At 29.6% G+C, this 10,880-nt stretch overlaps 1 protein-coding gene across 3 annotated transcripts in view; it reads right to left on the bottom strand.

The window, feature by feature from the left end:
• The window catches only part of LOC126740260 (homeobox protein OTX1-like), a 272,215-nt gene that overhangs the window by 57,758 nt on the left and 203,577 nt on the right, over window positions 1-10,880 (bottom strand). The gene's annotated exons all lie outside the window — the stretch shown is intronic.

A 10,880-nucleotide genomic window follows, 5' to 3' on the forward strand; every position in this document is an offset into this window, starting at 1 on the left:
ACCAAACTTATGTTTTTATGAATAAAACACTCTCTATATTTATAAACTATAAAATATGTCTTTTTTACAGTCTTACAAAATATATAATAGTATGCACTTTTTTTATAACACGGAAATAAATGACAATTTTCTAAAATTAAATGCATAATTTAATAGTACGCCATGGCTATTTTTTATAACAAGAAACATACATATAAAATATTTATGTACCTTATCGGATTTTTTGCAATACGTTTGAACTATTTTTCTGAATTAGTTTATTTTCTTTTATTCAAATAAATAAAAATGGTCTATTCTATTTATACTAATGTTATAAGTTCTTCGAATTAAAGCGTATGAAAATTATAATATTCAAATTCAAGTCCAAGTATATTACAAATATTGCAAGCATGGGCGAAGTTAGAGCCTCAAAAATGGGGGGCTAAAGCCCCCATCCAGGGGCAGAGTTACACGAAGAGGTGAGGGGGTGGCCATCAAAGAAAAGTCCGCCGCAGGCGCCGCCGGAGGTAACAAATTTTTTGGTGGGCACCTTCATTTTCACTTATAAGTCGTTAAAATTATTAAAAAAAAAGAATAGTCTTAAACAGCTTCTATTCTAATTTGCTATACTATATACATAATATCATGAATTTCTTTTACTTTTATTTTCATATTAGGTTTCATCCAAGGAACACGTTTCTGAATTTTATTGCAATATCCATAATGTATGAACTATTCTGTATATATATATTGGAGTATATTGAATACACAGCAAAAGTCAAAAGTCGCTAGTTTTTTAAAAAAATTTAAACTTTCAAGAAAAATTTCAAAGTTCAAAATAATATCATTTTAATATCTAATTGTCGGACTTAATTAATTTAGACAAAGTTAAACACGACGTTTCGGTTGGTAAGTATCTCCAACCATTATTATATTAAAATCTTATATTAAGTGTAAACTAACAGTTTACACTTAATATGGTATTCAGTTTTTATGGTAACGGTTGGAGATACTTACCAACCAAAACGTCGTGTTTAACTTTGTTTAAATTAATGACAATGCAAATCCGACAATTAGATATTACTTCTCCATTGTCTGCCACCTTCAAAACCAATATCATTTTAATAAAACGCAATAATTCTTCAAAAATAGTAAAAGCAAAATTTATTAAAAATGTCCTTAAATGAAATGAAATCCAATAAAATTATCTTATAACTACTCTAATAAAACTTTTCGATTTCCTTTTTTTAAAAACTCTTTTAAAATTTCATCTGGCGACAATGACTTTGTTAGACCACTTTCAATACTAAGAGTGGTTAGTGCTAAAGAATTAAATCGATCCTGACCCATCGTTGACCTAAACCGATTTTTAATTCTTCTCATTGAGAAAGAGCGTTCGCAGGACGCTAAAGAAATTGGCAAAACTAATGCTATTTGCATAAGGGTATATGCATTTGGAAAAGTCTCTTTTCTTAATACATCTTTAATATCAGAAATGGTAATGTTGTGGCTCTGGCTTTTATTTATGCAATTCCCAATAACGGTCATTTCAGCTTTTAATAGCTCCCTATCGATTAAAAAGGTATCTCAGATTTAGCTAATTTCTGACTTTCGAAAGAAAATCTTATTTTTAGATGATTTATTATATTGTCGAGAGACCTATAATAAATTGAAATTAGCCAAAACTTTTGTGCCTCATTTTTTATCAAAGGTGAATTTAAGAACGTTTCTTCGTGTACTGCGGAAGTGGAAGCTTCAACCACATATTCTTTAAGTCTTATACTTTCTGTTTTTTTACGTTTTAAACAATTTTTTTGGGGGGGCTAATTTCATTTTAAAGGGGGCTAAGCCCCCCCAAGCCCCCCTAACTTCGCCCATGATTGCAAGTGATATACATATAATATAAATCTTATTTAGAGTTCACAATAGATTACATCTGTGTGTGCACATCTTTTAAATAAATATAAGAAAAAAAACTTTTTATAAATAATGGAAAGTTATAACTTATACCAGAAAATAGAGTGGCAAGTAAGCACGAACAAGTCACTTAGTAAACCAATCTATATTATTTACAAATAACCATGTTTTAATTTTCCGATTAGTTTTTTTTTATTTGATTAGTTTTTATTTTTTATATCAAATGGAAGCATGTTGGATATTTTTGGCACAATATAATAGGAATATAAAATTCCTATATATAAAAAAGGAGATTTTACACACGTGTAACATACAAAAATTTTTTTACTACTAAAGAAAACATAAGAAAATAAAACATACCAAATTAAAAAAAAAATTACGCACTAGTGCGTAAAAAAACCGCCAAGAAAAAATGTTTGACAAATTATAAATTAAATTTCAAATAAACGTCGAATTACTTTTCACGCACCAGTACGTAAAAAGAGACTAGCTTTTAGGCACTAGTGCGTGAATCTTTATAAACTCTGGAACGTGTGTAGAGTGAAAACTTTACACGCACGGTAGTAAAAAAAAACGTTTTTTGACATTTTCCAATTGTGTTACTGCTTCTTTATTACTGTTTGCCTTAGTATTAAATGTATGACTTGGAAAACAAATGATTTGTCTCTTAATATGAATCTAATTACTGCTTTACTATACAGGGTGTTTGGTTCACCGACGTATATAAGAAAGGGGGGTGATAAATGAGATAATTTTGAATATATTTAACCCTATAGTATTATACCAAGTGTTACGGTTTTCGAGATATCATCGTTTTTCCGAATTGTACCGAATTTGATGATGGATCTATTAAAGTTACAATAAAACTTTTGCTACTTATTTTATCTAATTAATTATTAATACGCTTTTATTAGCTCCAGTTGTATCTATGTGTGTATGTAAATATGTAACGGAATTTTTGAGCTTAATTTTCAATGGTTTCTAAAACTCTGATCAACTTGAAACTTTACACACATATCAAGGACGGATGACAAAGTAATCATTTAATAACAGTTTCCCATTATTTTTATTAGGACTGCCAGGATTATAAAAGTTTTTTTTTAGATCCTCTGTAGGAGAGTAAGAGAGACAGAGGTAGCACGCGATCTGCGCATAGATGCACTCTCAGAGTTACTCTTACTAATTTCTGGAGTCTACAACTTACTCTTTCGAACTTGTATGGGTACGCGGCTCTGCACAACGGAGACTAAAATGTCTTTAGGGTAGTTGCATTCTCACCTTCTTTATTCCTTACACATGCGTGGGTACTAATAAGTCTCATAAACGTAGGTTACTCGAATTATTATTCATATAAGATGTAGAAAATAAATAATAGTTTGAAAAAATTAAAAAATTCAAAAAACACACTTTCGTTGTTAGTTGAACTGAAAAGTAAAAAATATTTTTTAATTACAAAGAGTTTTTATTTATTACAGTAGTAGAAGGTCGGACAATAAATCATAATTAATTATCTCAAATAAAAATCATAATAAAATTTAAGGTATTAACAGAATAATTCAAATCAAGGTAAAAAGCGTGCGGTGCTCGTAGTAGTATTTAAGTTGCTAATGATGTGTGCCAAATTTCAAATTTTTATATAAACGGATTCAAAAGATAAGAGGAGAAGGATAATTAAGAGCCGCACTGCTTTATATATAAGTATAACATATTACTATTAAAACGTGAGCTACTTAAATCAATAAAATTAAAAGTGCAGATTATTTCTATATATAGCATTTCATAAATATAGAAATTATAAAATAAAGCAAAAAAACAAAGTATTTACTTGTCAAAATTAAAAACGACTACTTAAACTGAAACAGAGAAAAATAGTAGACCACCGTTACGTAAATAGGTTTTTTTAGAAAATGTATGCACCAATCAAGATGTACTCCGTCTACTAGTACGTACTACATACATACATACGTATTAAGATGCAAATATGCAGATTGTAACATAAGTGATGACTTTAATTTTAAGAGGTGATTCCTTGTATTTTTTTATGTAAAAAAATTCAGATACCTAAGTCTATGTCCGAAGGTGCTTTATTTCGAGTTATAGGATGTAATTTTTTTTTCAATCAACTTTTTATTAATATCTGAAAAACGTTTTCTTAATTTTTAATTGCTTAGTTTGATACAAATATTAAACACATAAAATTGGTGGCATATATGCAAAACAAATATATTTTAATCAGCTAACTATTTGCGAGGCCATTGCAATTAATATTTAGAATTTAAGCACCAAAAGTAGTATCTTATTAACTTGTTTATTGAAAGCTTTTTAAGTTTTTAAATTTTAAACATATTAGTAAATTTTCAGGTTATTTTGAACCTTTTAGTTATAGAGGCCAAAAACCATTATGAGTGCTGAAATATGAATGAAATATAATGGAAACGAAGAATAAGATACGCAGAAAAATCAAACGACAAAAAGGGGTAAAATTTACAGTTTGTAAAATATTTAACAAACTGTAAAAATTTCAACAAGATCGGTAAACGCGTTTTTGTATAAATTAATAAAAAATCAAAAACCGATTTAAAAAATCGTTTAACACCCTGTATTTCGAAAACGTAGCGTCTCCGGACATACGTTTATAAAAGTTTTTTTAGTTAAAAAATTACAAGAAATAATCTCTTAAAATTAAAGTCATCACTTATTAAACCCTGTATAGCTGCAGCGTTTACTTTTATCAGCAAAAAAATGGTAGTAAGTGTTAAGTAGTTCGGAAGTAAGTCGTGATTAGTGTGGTCAATTTAATTCATTATTATGATGATATTTTAACTATAGAACCTTGAAACAATGTTCCTTATTGTTCTTACCACTCTTCATTGTTCCTTCTCAAATAAATATTTTTTTTTTTTTTTGTTAATAAGATAAGTAAAACAAACTAAATAATCAAAGAGCATTAATATGAAATGTTATGCACAGTATCAGTCGCAGTATGAATAAAGATCTGAGGACAGAGACATTAATCATAAAAAGCTTATATACAGGGTGTAACATAAGTGATGACTTTCATTTTAAGGAGCGATTCCTTATCATTTTTTAAGTAAAAAACATTATATAAACATATGTCCGGAAATGCTTCGTTTACGAGATACAGGGAGTTAGACTTTTTTTTAAATCGATTTTTTATTAATATCTCATAAACGCATTTACCGAATCTGTTGAAATCTCTACATTTTGTTAGTCACTTTATAAGGCACCTCTTGGAATTCTCACATCTGGCCTAGAAATTTCAGGGGCGTGCCCACGGGCTAAGTCGGATGATTTTTTTGTTAAAAAAATATCGCCCGGTACATTTTTTGTAAGTATGATATTTTTTTTTAAATAAAGCATCTAAAAATGAAACTTTTTTGTCTCTTAATTTTTTTTTTGTATCTTGCTTCGTTTAGAAATAAATTTTAAAAACCATATTTTAGAACGTCTCGGGCCTCCATAAAAAAAACCTAAAATGCTTCAAAATTGATTTTATTGGGAATACTACATATTTATGCAGGTATGTATAAAAATTTCTCTGATAAGAACATTCCTATGTCTTACATTAACATTTACCAGGTACTGGGTACTGTTAGTTGAATGTGTTTTACTGTGCCGATAACTATGAATAACGCCGAATTAGCTCAAATGTATTTAATTTATGGCCTTGCAGATGGAAATAGTACAGAAGCCCGTCGAATTTATCATGAGTGCTTTCCCGATAGACCAATTCCACCAGAAAGAACTTTCATAAGACTCCATGCGCGTCTGTGTGAGACTGGATCTGTCAATGCTCATGCTGAGCGCGTTGGTAGACCGAGAGTAATAATGACGCCACAACTAGAGGAAGCAATTCTGCAGGCAGTGGAAGACGACCCGTCAACTAGCACGCGAAGATTGTCGTTACAGCTTAACATCAGCCACGAAAGTGTTTGTGCAAGCACTGTTGCCAACAGATTTTCCTGCACGATTAGAGTTTTGCCAGTGGTTTCTTTAAAAAGCTGCCCAGAATCCAAATTTTACGGCTAAAATTCTTTTCACAGATGAGGCCTGTTTTTCACGGAAAGCCATCAGAAAATTCCACAATAACCATCTTTGGGACTTTGAAAATCCCCATGCCATTGGAGAAGGTGGATTTCAACAGCAGTTTTTCGTGAATGTTTGGGCCGGAATTATCGGTGATCATCTTATCGGACCGCACTTTCTCCCTCCTAGGCTGAATGGTTATACTTACAGACAATTTTTAGAAGAAATATTGCCAGATTTATTAGAAGACATACCACTAGCAACAAGAAATACCATGTGATTTATGCACGACGGTGCACCTGCTCATTTTAGTCTTGTCGCTCGAAACTATCTAAATGATACTTTTGCACAGCAATGGATAGGTCGGGGGGGACCTCAGCTATGGCCAGCACGATCTCCAGACCTGAATCCTCTGGACTATTTCTTTTGGGGATATCTGAAATCGCTTGTTTATGCGACGTCTGTAAACTGATATGTAAACTCTTCTAATGTCATACGCAACACACCAGGAATTTTCGAACGTGTGCGCCAGTCGATGGGAAGAAGATTGCGTGCTTGTATTGACAATCGTGGTTCTCATTTCGAGCATTTGATTTAATAAAATTTTGATGATATTTAAAACTAAAGTAAGTTTTTATTATTTTTCACAAAAATTAAGCGATCGTATTTTTAATTGCTTAAATTTGTACAAATATCTCGCACAAAAAAAATGGTGGCGTACACAAACAACAAATAAATTTTAAATAGGTAACCATTTGCGACGCCATTGCATTAAAATTTAAACATCAAAAATAGCATCTTATTAATTTTTATTTTCGCTCAAGTATGCGTTTTGCAAAGAAATTTATTTAAGGTTTTTTCTTAGTTGTTAAATAATAAACATGCTGGTAATTTGTCAGTTAATTTTAAAGCATTTTATTTTTTTTATGGAGGCCCGAGACGTGCCGAAATATGATTTTTAATTATTTATTTCTAAACGAAACAAAAAAATCTATGTTATACGCAAAAAATGTAAGAGACAAAAAAGTTTCATTTTTAGATGCTTTATTTAAAAGAAATATCATACTTACAAAAAATGTACCGGGCGATATTTTTTTACAAAAAAATCATCCGACTTAGCCCGTGGGCATGCCCCTGATATTTCTAGGCCAGATGTGAATTCCAAAAGGTACCTTATAAAGTGACTAACAAAATTTAAAGATTTTAACAAATTCGGTAAATGCGTTTATGATATATTAATAAAAAGTCGATTTAAAAAAAGTTTAACACCCTGTATCTCGAAAACGAAGCATTTCCAGACATATATTTATATGAACTTTTTTACTTAAAATATGACAAGGAATCACCCCTTAAAATTAAAGTCATCACTTATGTTACACCCTGTATATTGGGTTATTATTATTACTGCTGTGATTATATTAAAAACTTACAATTTTGTTTTATTTCCCTTTCAATTTTTTACTTCTTCAGATAAGTTAATTCCCTGATACCCTTTTATGGATGTTGTTTTAAAATTTATAAATAATTTGACTGAATCAATTTCCTCAAATTCTGAATGTTTAATAGAAAACATCACCATTATTGGTCAAGAGAAAATCTATTGTTAGTACATCCAAGACGTCCACAAGTCCGTTTCAGTTTCAACGTTTGGTGCGGTATAATAGGTTCAAAGCTTGTTGGCCGGTTCTTTTATGAAGGCACCCTAATTGGTGAAAGATATGTGGAATTTATTACGAAACTTTTAAATAATTTCTTAGACGAATTAGATCTTATAAATAAACGTCATCTGCATTTTCAGTAAGGTGGCGCACCTACCCAAAACTACAGAGATACTTATAATTTTCTACGTACTACTTTTAATGATCAGTGGATACATATGGACATATGGACCCATTCAGTGGTCTCCCAGATTGCCAGATCTAGCCCCCATATGATAACTTCTTATAAGGGTTACTTAAAGAACCAAATTTACAAGCGAAGGTACGATAACGTCGACGCTTTAGAAACTGCAGTTAGGGAATAGAAAACCTAAGTAGATAGACCATACTTAAGGCAGTTCGAGCAGTTGAAAAATGTGGCCAAAAATGTATTAAAAAACAAGGTGGTGTTTTCGAGCATCGTCTTTAAAAATATTTGTTTTTTTTTTGTTGATGTTCAAAATAAAGTTTAGCGGTACAATTTACTTGTTTGCGTTTAAGTGTCAAAACTTTGGTTTGGAGAGTAGTCATTAAAAACTTTTTGGTTTAAAATTTGATGTTTTACCTGAAAAAAATATAATACATAGGGATTTCATTTTAAAAAATGTTATTTTACTAAAAAACTCAAATATACGATTCTCAATTGTTTGTCAAACGTTAAAAATGCTACTAATTTGCTAATTTAAACAATTTGGTATTTGCACTAATAATAAATTTACAGATGATGGATAGCTAATTTGGATAACCTATTATAATATCTGTTTAGTCAGTTAAAATTTTGGAAATTTGAAATGAAATAGGACCTAAAAAACAAAGAGAAACGTAAGTGTTATTTATTCAATCATTGTTTAAGAATTTAATTAGCTATTTCAGAACATGCAAATAGAACCTTATTTTTAAACCTGTATTTTGAGATTCTGTTATTAAAAATCTTTGAATTATAACCCTTATTAACCGCTAATTCTTTAATAGTGTTGATTTATTCATTATATTTAAAAGAGTTTAAAGAGGTCTTGAGAGTTCTGTAACCATAAGCGTGTAAGTAATTTATGTGATTATCGTTTTGATCACGAAGAACTGGATCTAAGTTTGCTGTTAATAAATATATTACAAATAAATCATTAAGTGCTTTTTCCATTCAAATATACTCGATTATAGATAGAATTACTCAACATAACTCGGAAACCTGAATGTGTAAGAGATACAAATATGTAAAATGTTTGTAAATACTAAAACACCAAAACCCTTAAAATATCTTCGAATAGTAACCGTTTAGTGTAATAATGGGTAGTAACATCTTGCTGCTAAAATAATGAGTCTACAAGACCAGACTACACGGTTCAAAAAGTTCAAAAGATCTCGAAGAAAGGTGCTAAAATTGTATAGCTCCAGAACTAGCCTTAAGCATTTCGTGCAACATGAAAAAGCAAAATATTGATAGTGTATAGAGAGAACTATTTGGTGAAACTACTCATACTAAACATAACCTAACCTATTAGAAATCACGTGCTAGAATAATAAAGTAAGCATATAATATTAGTTATTAAAATACCACCATCTTTAATTTATACTAATTGCACTCATACTGTTTATAAATCCGAAATTAAATGATTTTTAATTTGTCTTTTATATTAGTGCTAAAACAGAATAATTACATCTAGGGAAATAATGCTATTATGCAAATAATATAATAACAAGCCTAAAGAATCTTTTTATATTACAGAATTAATAAATATTAGGTAATCATTTATATATTAGTAAATAATATCTATTAATTTATATATATCTATCCTAGTAGTATTCAAAAATAAAACAGATTTTCCCTTTATTAGTTTCCTCCACCCTCGGTAATGAAACACCCCTTAGATGCGTTTATATAACTAAGAAGCCCTCAAAATGTGCGTAATTCCACAAGAATGTATCATTCAACTCCGCAAAATAATTTTCCAGCTCACCGGCCACGACCCTTCGGATATATTCAGAAAATAATCAGGGCAACGATGCAAAAAGTAAGCCCGTAACTCCCTTAAGATTTGTTATCTAAAGAGCGGCGGATTGCGTTACAAATCGTCCGTCTATCGTGGGTTAATAAATTTTTAATAAAAGAGGGTGGATCCTTAAGGTCTTTTATCTACGGATTCTGTTTAAATGTAGATTATAGAATTTAACTAAAATTACAAATCGTGATAATATTATATTTAGTGAACTAAAAATTAAGTGACGGTAATGAAATATTTTTAATAAAGATGGTTAATAAAAGATCCGATTTGTTTTTAATAAATTAAATTATACTAATTTTCTGCCCTGTCGCCAAAGTTTTTAAGTTTAATTTTTTTCGTTGAAGAACATTTTTGTTTCCAAAAATATGTTTATAATTTATTTATTTATTTTATTATTTATTTTTTTAAGTACAAGGCTCTCCTACAGATAGACTAAGCAATTCAATAACAGGAAAGCACAAAATATCTTATGAATTTAAATCCAAGTGAGCGCTTTGCCAAATATTATATTTTTACCAAACCTAACAAAATACTAAGTAACATAAACCTAACTACCTTATTTAATAATATCTCTTATAAACAATAAAGAAGTATACACATATGAATATGTATACACATATAAAGAACTATATACATATGAATAAAGACAATAGGAAAAATAGGACAATATTTATCGTTCCTTGTGAAATTAGGTGGAATTTCTTAATTATCGCTTAAATGAAGCCATACTGGAGAAAAATATATCATTTGAATTAGTTTCTTAAAAATTATTAAAACTACAAGCGCATCTGAATAAAGGAGAGTTAGACAAATATTTTGAGATGCTAAAGGTCGATCTATTACGCAAAATATAAGGATTAACATTGATATGTAAATTTTCCATACAGAAATGTCAGTCTATTAAATTATTAATAATTTTAAAAATCAAAATTAAATTAAAATGGTTTCTACGACTCTCTAAGGGCTTCATACCCCATTCCCAAAGAATTTTTGGAAAATTGCTTTAAAGAGTTTGATAAGCCACGTATAAAATTGAATCAATCAATTTTTACGACAAATCTTATTTTACCATTTATTCCAAGATAAAAAGAATTGCTAAAAAATTTAATATAAGAACTATTTTTAAATCACAAAACATATTACGATACTTATTAACAAAAACTAAACCTTTCAATGAAAATGAATTTAATAAAAATGTAATCTATAAAATTCCTTGTACTTGTGGTAAATTTTACATAGG

Source organism: Anthonomus grandis, chromosome 9 (genome assembly GCF_022605725.1).
Source record: "Anthonomus grandis grandis chromosome 9, icAntGran1.3, whole genome shotgun sequence".
In the NCBI taxonomy this organism is placed as follows: Eukaryota; Metazoa; Arthropoda; class Insecta; order Coleoptera; family Curculionidae; genus Anthonomus; species Anthonomus grandis.